At 41.8% G+C, this 20,336-nt stretch overlaps 1 protein-coding gene across 1 annotated transcript in view; it reads left to right on the top strand.

The window, feature by feature from the left end:
- Nucleotides 1-20,336, top strand: part of TRERF1 (transcriptional regulating factor 1) — an 89,057-nt gene that overhangs the window by 13,636 nt on the left and 55,085 nt on the right. The window contains 1 exon segment of the mRNA XM_032102888.1: nt 2,864-2,919. The gene's annotated coding sequence lies outside the window, so the exon portion shown is untranslated.

Here is a 20,336-nt window from a genome sequence, read left to right on the forward strand (position 1 = left end):
CTTGTTTGAACTTCTGGAAGGATGTTGCTAACAGGCATCGAGTGTGGTGAGGTCAGTACAAGAGGAACAAAACCTCCCATTCAGATAAAAGCAGGGAAAGGGAAACACTGCCACGTGTCAGACTGGTTCAGGCTAAACTGGTCTGTGCAGTAATTTCTACAGCTCTCCAGAAACATACTATGGGTTTGAGCTTCCCAGCTCAGACAGGTCTACGTTCATGTTCCAGGCTTTGGGAAAGCAGGAACGTCACCATCTGTGTCCTACTTCATTTGAAAATTTAAAAAAGTCTTGAATGCCAGCCATCTGCTGATATTGCATCCAAACTTTATCCCCGTGTCTGGGGGCAGAGGAGGAGGATGGTTTCTTTTGTGAGAGGCACTGTTCAAAGAGAAAGAGCTGCCTGTACCTGGGATGCTCCTGGATCCAGAAACCATCAGAGGAGCATGTGCAGGATGGCTTGGCGTCTCAGTCCAGCCACTTTCTGTAGTACCAAAACAGTCTGGCCTAGAGGGAGTGAATCCGAGTCCCATCCTGCCCTCAGAAGCTTCAACACTCGGTTTATGGATTATTAAGAGGAGATTTGAGCATTTCTGTGCAGTGGATGCACAGTGATGGGTGCTTAAGAGCTACCATATTGATGTTTGACACAAAGAGATAAGTCACTTTTTCCTTGTAGCCTGGTCATTGGGCATAATGCTGTTTCAGAAATACATTGGGTTGTGGTTTTCCACAAGCTGGCTACGAAAATAGGCACACAGTCTTGATGGGAACTAACACGGGCACTTGGCTGGACACAGGACAAGAGCAAACTTGCTTCTGTTAAATTCTTATGACAGATCTTCCCCAGCAAATGCCCACTGAGTTTTGACTTAGTTATGAAGGTGCTTTTTCTGAAGTCAGCATGTTGGGTTTTTATGTTGTATTTCTCTCCTTTGTGTTACGGCAGTTGAATGCTGCTTCTGGCTTGATAGCTCTGTGTGAATGTGAAAACAAGTAAGGCAGTAGAGAGTTAAAAAAATCCATTAATTAAAATATTTACATTGGAAGCTGCAAAACATTTACTCTTTGAGTAAAACAAACTTCCCCATTGTTCTTGTATGATTGCTACAGTTACTCTGAAAATAGCCAGGAAGAGGTTGTGCTCTGAGGAATTTTACTGGGTTGGCAGGGGAATAGGAGGGTAGGGATACTGAAGTGGGCTCTTGGTCAGTGGCTCTCTTTTGTTCAAATCTGTCTGTAACATGGACAGATCTTTTCTTCCTAAGGAAAAAAACCAAAAAACTAACCAAACAAATTGAAAAAAAACCCCAAACCCCTTAGCAGTGTATCTGCATTGTCACATTATTCTGGTAATGCCAAAAAAAATAACGATCATCAGTAGAATCTGAGAAAATGGTATTTACAGGATGAACAGTTTATTTTTTAGCACTTAGTGTGTACTAGTGTACACTTAGGGGAAAAAGGAAGCACCCGAGAGCTGGCAATTTGGACCCCAGCTGGGGACCCACATGCTGCCATCCCCATTTTGCCAGTGGGGAAATGGCAGTGCAGCGTGGTGAAGGATGTCACCTCTCTGTGGCACTGAGCACCTGTGCATTTCTGCTGGGGTCTTTTGGCATCATGGCTGCTCGGTGCTCAAAGGAAACCAAGTGAGGGTGCACCTGGTTTTGTACTTTAGGCACAGGGATTTACCTTCAGCAGAATCACTACAGAAGAGGTAGGCAAACATGAAAACTGTTTGCTTCAAATCCTTTCATTCCTGTTGTATCTCCCCCCAGGTGCCTGGATTGAAAAATTAAGCATTGGTTGTTTATTTAATAGTATTCTCTTGTCTGCCGTTTCACCACTGCACATTTCTGACCTTTTCCAGCCTGGCACTGGACTCAGAGGCTTCTGGGCTTCGTGGGCAGGACGCTGAAAGCGCTAGAAGAGTGTGAAGGGATTGGTTTGGCTGGTTTTTTAGGTCCTTCATTCACAGTTCTTACTCTAGGCAGACGCTTAGAACTTTTCAGGTTGCCAGATGGGAGGTCTCTCTTCTGCCCTAGTGACTCATGGGCTGGCTGGATTGCAGGTCATGTCGTCTTTTCTTAGTAGTGCTGTGGCAAAGTGTTTGTTCAAGCCTGAGTCCATCCTGACTGTAAATTTTATTGACAATTTTAAGGTTGCAAATTTGTTGGCTAGGTGTGTGGTATTCTTTCGTCTGATCCCAAGAATGCCAGGCTGTGTTATGTTTACCTATATTATAAAAACACCTTGGTTGCTTTGGAAGGTTGGTCTGTAAAGGAGTTAGGAAATTAAATATACTTTTTCGGGGTAGGCATCATTTAAACTTGAGCATGAGAGTTTTGTTCCATCCGTTTCTTGCATGCTTTACTGTTTTTAAGAGAGGCTGCATGCTGACAGTTTCTTGGCCTGGAGATAAAAAGCGCTGCTTACCCAGGTTTGATGGTCTGATGGAAAATTGTCTCTACGATGTATGACACCGCTGGGATTATTTCTAGCCATTACCATTGGTCTCATTTTACAACTGTTCACATTATGTAATTTGATGCTCATTTAATTTAATGAGAGGATGCTGCAGACTTACTTATGACTCTGCAGGACAACCTGTATGCTTTGGCCACCTCTGTTAGCCCTGGCAGAGGAGGAAGAGCATGTTTCTTACAGGGCATGTTACAGTATCTTTAACACCTTTATTATCCACACTTCCCAGATTGCCACAAATGGGAGAGCGACTTGCCTGGGGTGTAGATTATACTGGAATGGCAAGAGAAGTTTAAGGTTTTTTTTTTCTTGAACTGGCTATTAGACTTTTGTTGTAAGGTTATCAGGAGGTATTAATGGACTTTTCCTTTTGTTGCAGATGGAATTTCATGTCTTGCTGTATTTTGAATAGGACGAGGAGATGTGTCTGATAAGGTAAGAGAGAGGGTAAGATAAACATGTTCTTACACAAAACTGTCACACTAGTTGGTTTCTTGGGTTGAGGATAATATTTTTTTCCCTGGTAGAACCCCGCAAATAATTGCAATAATTATTTTTAAGTTAAATCTGCCTCTAAGCCTCTGAGCAGAGACCATCTCTGTTCTATACAGCTTCTGACCCAGTCCTTTCTCCTGGTGAACTGATGCACAAAGACCAGAAGACAAAACTTACACCCTTTCAGGCATAGGGGTTAGCAAGATAGTCATGCTATTATTTTACAGCTTTTTTTTTAAAGTAACAGAGGGTGTGGAGAAGTTTTTCTTTAGTTTTGGTATATTGCCTCCCACCACATCCCCACCCCTGATATTTAAAAGTTCAAAAGATCTTCAAACTGTTTTAACTTCTACACTTTAAAACTTGTTTTTCTTGTTGCAGTACTTTTAAATTTGGACTGTTTTTTATTAGGACAGAGCATATATTAATAGAAATGCTCTAGATTTGAATTTGAAATTAATATTTGCTGTCACTAATGTGCTGAAGGAAGCTGCAAGTTTGCTGATCTTTTAAAATTAATTTTTAATAGTATTTTTAAAAGGCAGTGTTTAGATGGATACTTTTTTCCTTTCAGTTTCTGCTTACGAGGTTTCCACTGTTAGAGAGGAGTAGATGTCTCTAAAACTCTTTAAGTGTTGGGAGAACCATATTCAAACAACAAACAGCCAATCACAAAAGTAATATTATTACCTAGGGGTTGTCACTGTCTTTCAGTGTACAATCCACACTGCAACTATCTAGCTCTATCACTTGTGTGTTTCATTTTTGTCTCCCACTTCTTCTTGAGTTCTGTACCATTTACAGGCTTCAGAAATCCCTATTGTTCTTTTTGGCTCTTGGTTGGAAAGTGTCATGGAAACAGCTAAATGTGTGCTGCCATTGTATGAGGATCTGAACTACATGACTTTTTCCTTGGATTCAGACATTTAGGTCGTGTAGATGCTCTTGAGGTTTTTTGGTTTGTCAGTTTGGTTTTTGGTTTTTTTTCATTTAAGTTTTAATTTCCAAGTAGAGTTGGCCTTTGGAGGGTGGCTGCTCAAGCGAGAACTGAAAACTTTGAATGGCTCTTGGCACTGTGTGGAGTATGTAAGAATCAAAGACTTGGTGGCTGCCTGGTTTTTTTTTTTTGCAAGTGTTAGACATTTTGTCCATTCAAACCACCCTCTTTCATGCCACTGTTGGATTGTGTTATGAATATTTTATCTAAAGGCTTTCTCTCTACACGAAGGTGGTCTGGTGTGTATAGTTGGTAGCACACAGCTCTCCAGGTGAGAGCTTGCAGTCTGCAGCACTGTTACACAAAGCACCTCGCATGCATACCTCAGTTTGTTATGTAAACAAGCTGCTTCACCTGCACGTGTTCCAACCAGTCCTCCTGTACTCCAAGAACGGGTAATTAAAATTGTTTTCAGGACTTCTTAGAGCTTTCAGCCCAACATGCACTGGCACCCCTCTGCACCACCCCATCACACTGTGCCAGTGGCAATACTGTGGCTGCAGACTGAGCAGTGCCCGCTGTGGCATTGGCACCAGCGTGCGTGTGCTCTTGTTGAAAAGAAGCACAGCCAGAATGAGACAGGTAGAAGTGCTCGTGTTCAGGCTGCTTTGTTCAGATTCAGTTCACTGAGAAGTCTGTCCAGTGTCAAAGCAATGCTGGGGGCTTCGGTGTGCGTCAGCAATTGGGACAGGACAATTTGGTGAGACAACAGTTTAGTCACAGTCATTCAGCTGCTAGTATTTCCTGAAGACATTAATCTCATGTATTATATAAGTATTTTATAGTGTACATATATTACAGTGTTTAATTTTATGTACTGCTCTCTTCTGTGGAGTAAATATTGATAAATCTGTGTGCTATAGCAAGGGCAGCTCTTGTGGCACAGCAGCTGATTGCTGTTGTACTGTCTCTGCCAGTGCAAGCTCACTCTCCCCTTTCCTCCTTAAACAACCACAGAGGAGGCTCTGTTTCTAGCAAGTTCTGCAGCTTGAGGCTGTGACACCTCCTCTCACCACTGCTTTATTGCCAGCCCCAGGCACGTGCAAATTGTCAGCTAGGTCCCAGCAACTGGACTGGTTTTAAAGTGAGATTCCGTGATGAAGAAGTAGCACTTCCCACTGGCTCTTGTCTTTCACCTCTAGAAGGAAATATTCTATCCTCATTTTGTGTCATACCTTCTCAGTGTAAAATTAAATTCTGAGCCACGAATGGGTGTATCTTGCTCTCCTTTCTCTGAGAGGGCTTTGTTTATCCTTTCCCAGCAGCCTGGGCTGGAGAAATGCTACTGTTCCACTCCTGGTCCTCCTGTGTTGCAAGAAGTGTCTGTCCCGGTCATGTTCCTTCTCAAGGCTGCAGGTGTCACTCATTCTTTCAGCTATCTCTAACTACTAAAGCGGTCATCAGCGATAGTTCGTTTATTTAACTTTTTAACCTTTTGCTTCCTTTCTGCATTTCTTCTCCCCATTTCCATTTAGGTTTTCATCCTTGCAGACAGTCATCTGGATTCTGCCCCAAACATGCCCTCAGGTCTTGACTGTGCCTCCTATCAATGTTTTCCCTTGGTTGCTTACAGTTTTCGTGGATATTTCCTGACCCATTCCCTTCTGTTTCTTCTTCTGGAGGAATCAGTCTGAAGCACTCCCATGTTTCTTGCTGCCATTGCAATTAAAGGGGTTTAGATCCCATTTAAAACAACAATAGATGGTCCAGTCTGTGCAGAAATAATCTGGTTTTAATGCCAGCCATGGTGACTTCCTTATAATGTCTGGCTTTTGGCATCTGTTCTACTGATTATGTGATGGAGTAGAATAAAAAAAATGAATAATAGCTCTTTTAATATTCCTGAAGCCTAGTGATGAAATTATGAGACTTGGCAAGCTTGCAACAATGTTGATAGGTGCCAGACCTCTCACCCAATATTTTCTTTTCCTTCCCCCGTATTTCCCTGTGCCTTTATCTTGCTTCCTTCCGAGCAACTCAGAGCACTTGTGAATAGCAAGTCCAGTTTCGCATGAGGTCTGCCCGACAGCTCAGGTCATAAATACAAAATCATTCTATAAGGCCTAATCTATTTTCAGAGGTACGTTTATGAGATAAAAATTACTTTAATCGCTGAAACAGCATTGTGTCATTTTTGAAAGGAAATGACAAGGAAGTAACTGTTATCAGGGTTATTTTCACCCACCATTAGCTTAGACCTGACAAATGGTGTCTGCAAGGTCTCTTGTCTTAACAGTTCCAAATTAGGCTGCCAATTAATATTGACTATCTAAAAAGCAGTAGGTTGATGTATATTCTATTATTAATAGCTGTTAATGCCCTTCATAATAGTAATCTGTTTTGCAAACATTTTCTGGTCGTTCTTTTCTAACGAGTCTTGGCAGTGAAACCCCCGATTTTACACATGCAGAACCACAGTAACTCGCTGAAGTGTTTGTGTGGGTTTTGGGTTTTTTTTTCATTTTGGGTGTGTTTGTCTTGTTTACTGGGAGTAACGCCTGGTTGTGATGAGACCAAATAGATGCAAAGTCCAGCAATTATTTCTGTCCCAACTGGTACATTGTGGTATGAGTTTAATAATTTCCTTTGACATTACCTGTGAATATTTTTGTCTCTGCAGAAGCCATCTTAGGAAAACTTTCACAATAAGAAAGGTAATTAGAATAAAACGGTAACAGGTAATTTGAGTTTCTTTTCTTGTGTTGTTTAGCTGTTATGTCACAATATGTGGAAAGTACCTGGAAAGCACAGGGAGAGAAATGGGAAATATCATGCATGAGGAAAAGCCTCTAGATAAGAGTGTGTAGGGGGAGAATATATACATAAATGTAGACATCAAGGTAAATGCTTTTTCCTTTTCTTTTTCTTCCAGAAAATTTGAATATTTGCACAATCTGATGTTGCAAGTTTTAAATGCTTAACACTTCTAAAAGAATAAATTACTTTAGTGCCTGAATTCATAGATAGCTGTCAGCTTCAAAGGATCAAGTGAGTTGGAAGGAATGTCTGGAGAACTCAGTACAGGCAGGTATCAGGCAGAATATAGAAACGAGGGAAGTATATTCATCTAATATAACAGAGACCTAGATGTAATTTTATATATAAATTAAGACTAATTATGCTACAAAAAAACCAGACTTCTGTGGTTCTGCTTTTAGTGTAAATGTAGGATACTCACTTCCCCCTCCCCATCTCTGTCACACTGGATTTCTGAAGCTGCTTGTTACAAGAATCGTGTGGCTTCTGTAAAAATTAAGATGAAAAATTCACCAATTTAATACTTTTCCACCTACCCTTACAAAAAGGACTACCTTTGGCTTTGGAATATCCTTGTTGTGAGCTTGGCTGGCTCTGTAAGATGTAAGTAACTTTGCACTCTTGACTAAGCAATTAAGAGAAACTGAAATCAGTACTATAAAATGCCCATTAAAGCTATAGGGATGAGATGGAAAGAGCCATTTCAGCTTCTGCTTGAGAAGTGATCTGCAGCTCCCCTTGCGGTGCGTAAAGCATGAAGATGAGGTGTAGCTGAGGTGCTTGCTGCTTGTCTTCCACTCCCCCCAGTGAGCCAGGGCAGGGTACTGAACCTGGCCACAACCACTGGCTTAGACTTCTCCCTGGGGTTATTTTTCCGACCTAAGTTCTCTGGGCTTCAGGGGGAGCACAGGCACAAGGGGGTGTCAGGGCAGCTCCTGGGGTTACAGCTGCCCCTTCAGGGTGGGCACCCACTGCAGCAGGACTATGGGGTGACGGGAGCATTGCTGCTGGTGCTCATCCCTGAGCCCACCACCCTGGCTGGACACACCCTCCTTTCATCCTTCTCTGATGATGGTGGTGTGACTGGAGCTGGCAGATGGGGAGTGGGGAGCAGGTGACCCTCCCCTTGGGGGCACACAGGGTACCAGCTCTGTGGCTGTGGACTGGCTGCCAATTTTAGGTGATTGAAAATAGCGCTGGCAGCCAGAAACTTCCAACTGCAGCTCTGCTAATGACTGGTGTTGTGGTTTTGGGCAACTCCCTTGGTTGTCTTTGAGTCAGCTCCCCGTTCAGTAAAAAGAGGATGATACTTACCAGTGAAATGATTAATTATTCTTCTTCAGATGTCAAGGTCCTGCCATGTATTGTTACCCTTGGTATGGACAACCTTCTGTGCTTTTTTTAAGCCTGGCTTGAAGAACATTACATATTGTAGGGACTATTTTGTTTCGTTTTGTTTTTTCCTTTTTTTCCTGTCAGTTGATGAAATGGATCCAATTGACTCTCAATACCAAAGTGCCAACCACTGCTACCACTTGGCCCTTCTCTTCCTCTTTTCCTTTCTCTCTGCATCTCCCTCTTGACTGTCCATTCTTCATATCAGACCTTTCCTAAATTAAAGACAGAGTGCCAGATAAGAGTTAAAAGGAAAATTTTAGTTGAGGCTCCTAGCAGTGAGGTTAAGGGTTTGTTACTGGTGTAGTGAGACACAGAAATATTCTGATTTTTTCTCTGAAACCTGTTCCGTGTGAAGGTTGTGCAGTTTCCAAGCTCAGACTTGGCTGCCAACTTCAGACGTGCTAGTAACTTGATGGTTTTTAAAAAATATAGAAAATAAACAAGTCCAAAAATAATATTTTGGGGGGAGGGGGGCTGAGTGAAAAATTTCAAAATTCATACATGAGATTAAATTTAATTTAAACCCCCCCCCTAGATATTTAAATTAAAGGAGAATATTAGTTAAGGTACCCAGAGAGAGCTCAGAGAACACCCAAAGCTAGTTTACTGTTAATCTCCCACAAAAAATGTTCTCTTTGGGTTCATGAGTGGCCTCCAGCTGGAGGTGGTAACTTCCTGCTCCAAGTGGAAGAGAGGAAGGATTGAAGGAGCTGAGAGGAATCCATATTCCACCCAGTGGGATGCTGGGGCTGTAAGGGGCAGGCAGCTCTCAGTGCTCCTGCTGGGTGCCTGTCTGCTGCCCAGGCAGCCAAGCACACTGGGTGGGACTCTTGTTCACTCTCTGGTGGCCCTCGTGATGCTCAGACAGTAGCCAGGGCTCCTGTGACTTGTGGACTTCATAAACCCCAAAAAATGGGCTTCAGTTTTAGAAAACATAGTATTTGAAGTACATTCAAAGGCTTCAGTCCCCAAAATGAGCCTCTGGTGTCTGTTCATCCTGCCCTGCTAGAGCCGATCATGAACTCTCACTCAGTGATTTCTATAGCAAGTCCGTAACTTCTGGTGTTACCTTACAGAGATGTCCTTTCCTGACTATAAATGACAGTAGGAGGCCTGTCCCATATTTTTTTCTCTGTATCCATGGAGGTATGTAGTACAGTACCTGGATATAGTATAATGCATGGTGCTTTTGTTAAATACAAGTTGCTGTCATTAAGTTAAAAAGTGGAGACATATATGGATTTCATAAACTTTGTTTCTCAAATCTGCCATTTCCATGCTTGGAAATCACTTCATGTGCCTCGTTTATGCACAGAAAAATTTGAATCTCCAGCACCAATTAACATTAGGTAGAGCAACAGAACAGTAGATGGCTGTCTGTCCTGGAGCTCTGGCAAAAGCCTTGAATACCCTGAATGGAGGCCATGGAGGACTTTGAAGACAAATGAACTTTGATTTTAATATTCTGATGGTGCGTGGGGAGCAGCAGGTGCTTCTGAAGAGTTGTGCTCCAAGAGCCATGCTTGTTGGAGTTACCTGAATGCAGAGGTCTGTATTTCTGAATGGATGGCACTGCTGCAAAGTGGGAAAGATGGAAATGCCAAAGGAATTGCACAAGATTTTAGTCAGCTTGACAAGATAGAAAGTGGTTCTTGGAGAAACTGCATTTAGCCAGCTTGCTGTCAGTGAATTTCTGAGCACACTACGCATTATATCAATCAAATGTAATTATGTACAGTGAGGCAGAGAAGATTAATTCTGAATTCTTCAAAACCTTTTCATCTGACCAGAAGCATCTTTTGGGGACCTAGTTTTGGCTAATGTATTCTTTATCTTCTGAGTAAATTTTGGTAGAGACATTTAGCCATTTTGTTGGTAAGTCACTGATAACCATTATCCTCTTGGATAAGCCAAATATTCAGACTGTTTAAACACTTGATATAAGATGTATTCTCTCAATCTTTCACTGTTCTTTTGGTATTTTCTTTTCCAAAGTGAATGGACCAGAAAAGCATGTTGCCCTTGTTGTTACTGTTTCTTAGATAACACTTTTCCTCCCTGCCTTGCTCTTACCCATCCAGAGGTTATGTTTCCTCGCTTAGCTGCAGATTTGTGCAGGAAATTTAGTGTCTAGATGGTGCCTGCTGTGACCCTTAGTCATTTTTTACAGGATTGCTGCCTTCCCAAATGCAGTTCCCCAAGGGTATCTCTCAGAGTTCTTTATTCTTTTTTTTTTTTTTTTTTTTAATTCCTAGAAGTTTGTAATTTTGTGTTATGGCTGTATTAAAACCAGCTGGTGCTCTGACAAACTATACCTAGCTAAAAATACACTTTACCAGAAAGTAGCCTTAATAATTTTTTTTATCATTGCTCCAGGTTTCATGTTCTGTACAGATGAGAAGAACTGATTTCATTTTTTCTTTCTGATCCCTGGTAATGGCTATGGACAGCATCCCATTAGGCCCCCAAAATGCCAAGAAAAAAATAAGAAGTAGTACATGGTGTCATTACAAATAACACAGGATTTTGTATCACTGAACTTCTTGTACCCTGCAGTTTAGGTTTGTGTGAACATAATTACAGCTTTGAATTCTTTCTTTTAAATATTGCATGTATGTGGGGGAGTAGTTGTTTTGTTTTTGCTAAGTAGCATTTTTCCAGACGATTGCATTCATACCACTTGTGTTCTTTTTTGAAGGTTAAATTTAATATTGATAGGGTTTTTTGGTCTAGTTTTTATATGAGATTAAGTACCAGACAGTTGCACGTTTACCATCAACTAATAGTCAAAAGGTACAGTCTCACAAAGACTTGGCTAAAACTAAATGAATAGTTCTCAATTTCCTGTGGGTGTGGGGTTTTGTGTGTGTGTGTGTGCACTGCTTACCAATAAGGAATAGAGCAACTTTCTTCTGAGATAGCTATGTTGCCAACTTTTATACTGCTGAAGTAATTTTTTTAAACAGGAGGAAGAAAAAAAAGTTCATAAATTGTCAAAAGGAATTTGACTGCAAAGTGTGCCAGCAGGGTTGGGTCTGTTTTTCCTCCTCCATTTTATCAGGAGGAAGGTAGGCTTTTGTGCTTTATTGCCCTTCTGCTTTCAGATGGTGAGCCCTCACAGTATACTGCTTTCATGATTTATTCCAACAGTTGCCTGTGAGTGTAGTGTTTGAACACAGCTCATGGAGATTAAAAAGGTCAAGACTTTTACTTTCACTGAGATGTCGTACTCGAGTAACCTCCTTAGGGGGCAGTGTGAGAAGGCTGGGGGATTTGAGCGATGATACCCTCCCACCAAAGGCATCTTCTGCTGGTCAGGAAATGTTCTGTCTGGTCTGTTACAGGTTCAGATGAATTTTACCTCTAATACATACTAGTGTTGTCACTTTAATCCTGTTCATTGCTAGGTGTTATTCTAATGATGGCATGGTATTTCTTTTACAAAGGAAAATGTGCACTCTCTGGCCCTTGTCCTAGTCTATGCTGTTAAAAGACAGGGAAACGAGTAGACCTGACTGTATCCCACTTAAACTGCCTCTGGGTTTCTTGAGTAGACAACTTGGAAGAACAAATTATCTCCTGTCCTTTTTCTCTCTCTGCTTTCTTCTCCTGACTTGCAGCTTAAAATATCATCCCCTTTTGTAGCCTTAAGAGAGGTGGATGATTAAGTCTTCATTACAAGTATTCTCTGAAGTTGAATTAGTTACACCATCAATCCCACTAACAGAGCCCAGTGGAAGTAGAGCTTTTTGACGCCATGCTAGGAGGATGTGCAACAAGCTTTCACTGATTGAAAAACGTGCTTGGGATATGCCTGTGTAGCTTGCCGTGTAACTTTTTCCTTTGATGATCTTTTGGATGGCCCATGCTGCCTAGAAAATTTGGCATTTCTACCAAGAGAGGTGGTTGAAGAACTCTCCAGAGATGTCTGCATTATCTCTCTAGCTATTGTTAAATGTGTGCTCCATGTGTCACTGACTCAGGGAGCAGCTGTTGTTCCTCACTTCTGGTTTGAGGGTCGGAGCCAGATGAGGCTGTGTTCTTGCTTCTCCAGTTTTCAGACATGGTGTGAGGGAATGAAAGGAATAAGATGGCATGCTCTGAATACCCTGATGAAGAGTGAGTCTTGAAACTATTTGTAGCTCTGATTATTTGACACACAAAAGGAGGTGAAAACTATTGTTTAATGTAGACTTCAGCAGGATCAGTAGTTAAGTATCATCTGTAGGATGATCTGAAATTCTGACATTGGTTTCTGGTGAGACTTGGTATTACATGAGGTTTGAGTGAAAGTAGCAATGGCCACTGCTCAGCAAAATCACAGGTGACAGTGGTTAATACAAGGTATTCTCTTATGTTATTAAAGTGCTTTTATTAAAACAAGAAAGATGACTGTACGGCCAGATGTTGATGGATCCTGGTGCAAGAATCAAAGCAAGCAATACTCTTTAGGCACTAGTGAGTCACATACAGTTTAGAGATCCTGTGCTGTCTGTCATGCAAGACAAGTTCATATTTGCATAGGCTGCCTTTTTTTTATGCATGGCTTTTGTTTTCACTACTGATTAAATTTAAAATTATTTGCTTATGTTTTTAGCTGTTGATGTAATATTAAAGTGTTAATCCTTTTCTGATTGCTTGTTGTGTATATTTACTTCTTATTAAAGAAATACTTTTTTATTTAATTGTAGAATAGTAGCTAAAGAATAGTAGAAAGTGAGAGATAGGCCTTCTATGTTACTTTTCTCCTATCTAAAACAAATTGAGACTTATGTGATATTTACTAGCAGTCTCTTGCTGATCTAGAGAAATTATTTTTAAAGATCAGGTCCTGAGAGTATTCTTTTCATTTGGAAGGGGTTAACATGAGCTTTTCATGTTCAGCCAATGTGGCTGGGACATAGAAACACAACCATACAGATTGCTGTAGGTGAGAATGTGGTTTGTATAAGTAGTTTTCTTAGCAGGTGATGAACTCGTTCCTTAATCATTTAATTACTTAATTTCAGGAAATCTTTTGGGGGGAAGAAAATGTCTGGGAAGTTCTGCCAGAGACCTGCATAGATGTGGTAATAGAGAAACAAAAAGATGATGACATCCAAAGTTGGATGCAGGGCAGGAAGCGCTGGAGAAAGGGTTGGCCAGAAATGCTGAAATACAGAATTTAGGGAGGCAGGACATGAGGACTTCTGGTGGTCAGCCCAACAGCAAGTCACTGTAGCTTCAGAGTTTCCACCTGTGTGAGACAATTTATAATACAAATCTCAGAAGTGCTGTGAAAGTAATTAATGCTTTCAGTGGAAGATCACAGGATGCTTTGAATAAAGCTTTACAAAAGTGCACAGTGTTCTTACACACAAACTATTTGGTATTAATAGTACCTCTTAAATGACAAGGAAAGTGAAATGTGCCAGATTTGTGAAGCTGGAGAAATGTTTGCTCATTATTTTGAAACAGATAGAAAGTGCAGATGGAGAAGGGAGGATTGAAACCTAGGTTTGGAGCAGAAAGTCCTATGGGCTGTCATCAAGGATGTGGTTTGGAAAACCTTCGTTTTGTTACCTTGTGTCTGTCAATTGGCTTTGTAGGTGGCTGAGCATGTTTCTGAGGAGGTTGAGGGGGAAGAGTTCGTCAATGCAGAGTAATGGAGGGCAGAGGAAGCTGCTGTGCGAACTCTCTATTTGAAGATGTGGCAAACCAGGAACTGCTATAGTCCTTTTCTGAAATAGGAAATACATGCAGCCACAAAAGACAAGTGACTGGCTGGAGCCTATAATAGAAATATGAAGTTGCAAGAAGTAGTCTTTCAGCCTGCTTTGGTGTTTGGATAAATACTTCAAAAGCTGAAAAAAAGGCCGATGTGCCACCTTGCCTGCAGAATTACAACTGGCAACATTTTAACCTGCATGTGCACAGTACAGTTATGTTTTCACAGAATCAAAGAATGTTTTGGGTTGGATGGGAGCTTAGGGATCATCTAGTTTGAACCCCCCTGCCATGGGCAGGGATAGCTTCCACTAGACCAGGTTGCTCAGAGCTCCTTTCACCCTGGCCTTGGACACTTCCAAGGATAGGGCATCCATAGCCTCTATGGGCAACCTCCTTCCAGTGCCTCACCACCCTCACAGCAAAGAATTTTTTCCAGAAGTATAGTGATGCCTTTATCCATGCTGCTTGATGTCACCAAGATGCAGGGACTCTTCATAGTGGGGGATCATTGCTGCCCTGTTCCCAGCTTTGGAGCGTCTCTGTCTTGTCCATGCTCCAGTTCTCCTCTGCCACAGGCTTGATGTGGGCTTACAAAAATGGTTTGGTTTGCTTGAAACCAGCTCACAGAGAACAGGAAAGATTCCCATTGTCTCAGATGGCTGGAGCTTCGTGCTGTATTTCAGTTGAGTTGTTAACAGTGAGGTGTGACCTTTCTGTGAGCAGGTGAGAAGTGAAAGTTCTGCCTCTCCCTTGCTTGGATACTAGCATGCTCAGAAATGAGGAAGTAGCTTTAACTTTGTGATGGAGGCCAAAGCACTAAAAAAAACCCCAAACCCACTTATTCAGAGAAGTGAGTCCTCAGCTTGATTATTTAGGAATAGCTACATGATGGTCAGGGTGTGTTCTCCTGATGGACTAGTGTGGCCAATGAAACATTTCATTTTTAAATGAGTCGTGGTAGATATGTTCCAATATCCTAGGGAAGGCTTTGTGGCTAGTGATTAATTCTGGTAATTAATTCTGCTGTTGGGCTAGTGTTCAACAAATGACTGCACAGGTTTTACTTAAGCAACACTAACCTGAGGAGTTGTGTTGAAATTTCTTTGACCTTTGTTAAGAAGTTAAAGCTCTATTGAAGTTTAGCCTAGGAGAACACCTTTAGGTCTACATTATATTCCTGTTCTGTGAATAGATCCATATGGGAAAAACAGCACTGAGCACTTGGGTCTGGCATCTAGACCCTTGCTTATAAAGGGAATCCTCTCATACAAGCTGTAACATCAGCTGACTTCACCACCTCTGGCTCTGCTGTGACAATGGGTTCAGATTCTTCTGCTCCTGCTCCCCTTTGTGCTGCTTTTCCAGCACACCACTGCAATGCTGGTGCCATTTGTCTAAAAGATGAAGTGCACTTACTCTAGAAAAGTGAAAGTAGTACAACTGAATTGCTACTTTTGTCTATAAATATTACTGCTATTTAATAATGATGATAGAAATTCTCTTTTTTTGGGCTGAAAGCAGAAGCAGCACTATGTTCTGACTCAAGTTCAACCACAGGGATTTTTTTTATAGTCATTAAACGCCTTATTGTATTTTAAAAAAACAAAACAAATATTTTTGCTTTGGAAGAATGAGTATCTGATATGACAGCATAGAGCAGAAGTTTATTATGCATATGCAGTTGAAATAAGTTAACTTGTTTAAACTGTATTGTAGATGCAGTGCTTCTGCATTTGAAAAAGTTTCATGGCTTCATATAACCATATCAACATGTTTCCATAGTTAATTTCCAGCCTACAATTGTATTATCCCTTGTCTAATGGAACATCATAATATTAAGTAAACTAATAACCCTAATGTTAATGTTGCTGATGCTTTATTAGATACTACATAAAGAAAAAAACCAACCAAACACCAAAACAACAACAACAAAACAACAAACTGCAATCCTGCACTGACTTAACCAGGGTATGTTTTAACTCATGAAGCTTTTCTGTAGGGGGAAAGTGGAGGTCACATCTAAAAATGCTGTATCCAGTGCTCAAAATGGAGCAGCACACAACAGTATGCTGAACTGTTGTGTACTGTTGCTTGAGAGGACATCAGATATGCACCCAGTGCTGTTCAGTACTTCTCTGCAGAGAGGAACAGACTATGCTGGGACTTCCATCACATGTATTTATGTCCACATATATGCAGCAAATAGAGAATTAATGTAGTGAGTATGGATGGGTGATGAGGCAATGTGGAAAGGGAAGGGAGAAATAACAGCCTTTAGTTGGTAGAACTGAGGTAATTTTATTTCACGGGCCCTGGTAATTATACTGAACAAAGCTATTTCTTTCTAAATTTGAAAATTCCACCGAAAAACAGGGATATGGCGAATACGTCCTCTGTCACACTGGGAGTTAATTTCCTTTTGATGTGGGCTTATTTGAGTAGTCTGAATGTTAGCACAGGTCAGTCCAACTCTGTACATTATATAGAGGGTAGGGCTTGCTACATTCAGGAGAGAGTTTACATTGGAAGGGAGCTGGGGTGATGGGAAAAAGCTAACAAAACACAGAGGCCTTGCAGCACTGCTAAAAGAATGGATATGGTTTTTGGACGCGAAAGCCAAACGTGTCTTCTAGTAGCATATGATGTTTATCAGTGTATGATGGCACAGGATCATTACTGGAATACAGAGTCCCAATTCTTATGTGCCTGCAGAAAGCTGAGAGATTGATTACAGTTGGAAAACCTGTTTTACTGTTAGACTATTTTTTTCCTAAATAAAAAGCTTTGCACGCTTGCTTCAAGTGAAGTGGATGAGTTGTATTTTGCAAATATCTATAGAGGGAAAAAAGTACAAAACTCTTCAGTTTAGTAGGAGGAGGTGTAATGAGATTGAATAGCTAAACGTTGAAACCAGATGAATCTGGGCTACTTGTAACACACAAATTATTAAACAGAATAAATTATTCGCTAAAACAGCTCCCTTTGGATGTGATGGATTCCTGATCACTTGCCTGGGAGTTAGACCTACATGTTTTTAGCAGGGGGGAGTATTGCTGTGCATATGTTTATAGCAAGCAATGTATCAGCTTGTGGTGGGTCTGTGGCACACCTTGGGTGCAAGGTCACACTGGTGATTGCAATGGGATGTTCTGTTTTCCACATCTGTGGGAGGTGGGTAGAGACCACCTGATGCTGTGAAATATTCTGTCAGCCCAGTCTCCTGAGTATCATCTCTAGGAGGTTGGTAAGGTTTTCTGGTTTGTTGTTTCTTTTCTCTCTTTGGCAAATCTGCTGGGTTTTGATACGTGACTCAGAAGGGAGAAAGCAGAATTTAAGTCCTGCCTACCCATCCGTGTGGAGAGGGGCTTCTGTAGCTAGATTACAGGGAGTCCTGAAGGCCTTTGGGGTTTTTTATTTAATAGTTGAGGGTGTGGGGTTTTTTGGTTTGTTTCTTTGAGGAAGATTAAAGGAGTCTGATAAGTCAAGTTTTGCATTGGTGCAGTATCCTGCTGGAGAAAAGAATGTGACTAGTAGAATAGAGAGGAAAATGAACTTATGATCAAGGGTTTTATTCAATTTTTGTTTGATCTTATGGGAAATAGGTGAATTTGCACAGGTCATGGAAAAAGAAAAGCTAATGCACTAGGGAGCTTCCATCATTAGGCTGGTTTTCCAGATTCACTCCATATCAGTAACAACTGATTATTTTTCTTTTCCTGGTGACTCTTTGTTCACCCACATAAAATAAAATCTGTGTTAATCTAATTTCAAAGAGAGATGTGTTTCCATCACTGTGTCAAACTTCTGGCACACTTTTTGCGATGTGTTGCCTTGTGTTCCACAGGGAGAGGGAGATCAACACTAGTTAGGTTGCCTGCTTGCCTCTGGGTTTGCTGCTTTGGGTTGGAGTAGGGGACACGAGGTAGAGCTGTGCAGCACTGCAGCACCTGGACAGTGGACCTAAGATGGCAATTCCATATTATTCACAGGGGTGAAAATAAAATTCATACATGCAATTTAAAAGCAAAGGACTCGCACTTCTCACAGTAGCAATGCTTGTGTAGAAGTCTCTATCTGGACTGTGTTGGTGGGGGGGAGCCTTCTGTGGGGAATGAAGTTGTGTTTTAATGACAATCCAATGTTCTCGTTGCATTTGTGATGTTACAGCAGAGCTCTGTTTTGCTGAGTATGGGAAGCTTCGTGAGGATGGCGGAGAAAATGTCACTGCCTTCACTTCTGACGCGTATTATGTGAGAATTATTTATGGTACTTCATTGCAAATGGAGTGTTCTGTAGTATATTTGTAAATAATGAAATCTTTATGACAGGACATCTGTGTCTGTGGATCCTGTCTCATGGAACTAGTTTTCTAAGTACACTTTATGATAAGGTATCTATCCCTTTTTCTAGGCTGTCCTGTAATAAAGTATCTTTGTATTCCTGGTGTATGTTATCTATTCTGACTCTTAAATGATATATGGATAGATACATATGTAGAAGTTTGTACTGTTTGTTGAGTTGATACGGTGTTAAGTTCACTTTATATTTAGTAGGTACCTTTATATGTAAACAGTCTGATTTTTGTGTTCTGTAAAATGAAGTTAGTGAAAGACTTATGTGCCTCATAAATTAAGTTTGCTTATTCTAACTTTCCTGAAGAGAATGTATTTTTTAAGACAGTACTTTTTTTTTTTTAATTATTATTTTTTTAGTTAATAAGAACTAATTTTGGTTATGCCAGTAGTTTGTGGGGGTAATGAAAATGCTAAGTGCAGTGTACAGTTCAGAATGGTGAAACAGGAAATGTGGGGTCAATGCCTGTTTGGCCCAGTACATGACTTTGGGGATAACATTTTCCCTTGCTTTTCTGTGCTGCCACACTGGGGGACTTGAGATTCACCACCAGCGGGTGGCTGAAGGGGTTGGCATTGCCTGTGCTGACTTGTCCAGCTGTCTGGTGAACCAAGACAGTGAAAAAATCCCAGCTGGAAAAATAATTTTCCACAAGAGAAAGGCCAGTTTATCATTTCAGTAATCTGGTTTTCTGTGTGGTGCACAGCTGGATTGGGCTGTCTCAGTGAAGGGGCAGCTGCCTGGCGTCAAGGCTGGGAGCTCTGCAGGGCAGATATGCCACAGATCCCTGGGCCAGGTGGGAGGATGGCTGTGCGTGGTCAGCATGATATGGAAGCATGTTTGGAGTGACTGCAAACAGAACAGCACCATTACCACATCTGCTGAGCCAGTGTGATATGTTGGTTACAGTGCCGCATGGATGAGAAATGTGCCAAGAGGGAAAAATGCTTTCGTTTTGGTATGCTGAAAAAAAAAAAAAAGAAATACTGTATTCCCAATTTCTGAAAAGGATGGGGAGACTTCCATTAAATTATCTTCTCCATACCCTCCCTCAGTGCGAGCCTGGTCCCCTGCTGTCCTCTCCTTATCCCCCCATCACTTCTCTTCCCTTTCTTCTCTCTGCCCCATAATTACTCTCAGGAACTCAGTACCAGTGACCAGTTTTGCAGGTAAATGTACTGTTGTAAGCCTTTTGAATTCCCTCAAAACGAGAAGTTGACGTTGGGTGCCTGCCTGGCCCTGTGTGCTGCTGCAGTTGCTTAGCAGCCAGCGGGAGGCACCGGGGAGGAGCGGCTCGGCCCTCCCTGAGTCATCTGCAGGGAGACAGGAGAGCACAGTTATTACTGGGGAGCTCCGTTAGCATCCTGCTTTCTGCCTCTCCTGCATGCTCACACACACCCTCACCTGCCTCCGCTCAGCAGCTGCTCACGAGCTGAGAAATGGAGTCTGCTGCATTCAAGCAACCCTTGCTGCTTGCAGGCTCACACGAAAGAGGCAGCAAAACCATCCCAGGCAGCTGCAAGGCCTTGGTCCAGAGCATGGCGAATGTACTGCGTAGATGTTTTACCATCTCTTGAAAGAGTGGCCTTGGTTAGGCGCCTCAGCTCACAAGGTCATGGTTTTGCAGCGGCCTCTTAAGTTTTCCATTTTGAGTTGTAGAGTGCTCATCACTTCTCATCTCTTTTCCTTGCGGGCTCTGACAGAGTAGCTCTGCTCAGTGTTCCTGTGTTGTCTTGGAGAAATCTCCAGCTTTCAAGCCAAAAGTTGTGGCCTCTTCTGTCACCAGGAGTGGTGGTAAAGGCTGCCAGCCCCTGCCTTGGCCTCACTTGCTGCAAGGTGGTCGAGATCTTGGATAGAGGATGGGCTGTGACTGGGGAGGCTGAGGTGTGCTGGATTACTCTGAGGCTGCCTCAGGGAAAAAAGCACCCTGAAAACACAGCAGGTGGCCAAAAATGATGGTGTCCATTCAACTGCCATGGCAGTTTTACACTTCAGGGCTGGAGGCACAGGTCTTTGAAAAAGTATGAGTACTGAGATGTCATTTGTAGAACTTCAACTTTATTCCAGAGGGGTTTCTGTAAACCTGACCAGAGAAGAAAGAATTAGGAGTGCCTCAAACCCCTGGTATATCCAGTTAATGAGC

The sequence above is a fragment of the Corvus moneduloides genome, chromosome 3 (assembly GCF_009650955.1).
Source record: "Corvus moneduloides isolate bCorMon1 chromosome 3, bCorMon1.pri, whole genome shotgun sequence".
NCBI classification, from domain to species: domain Eukaryota; kingdom Metazoa; phylum Chordata; class Aves; order Passeriformes; family Corvidae; genus Corvus; species Corvus moneduloides.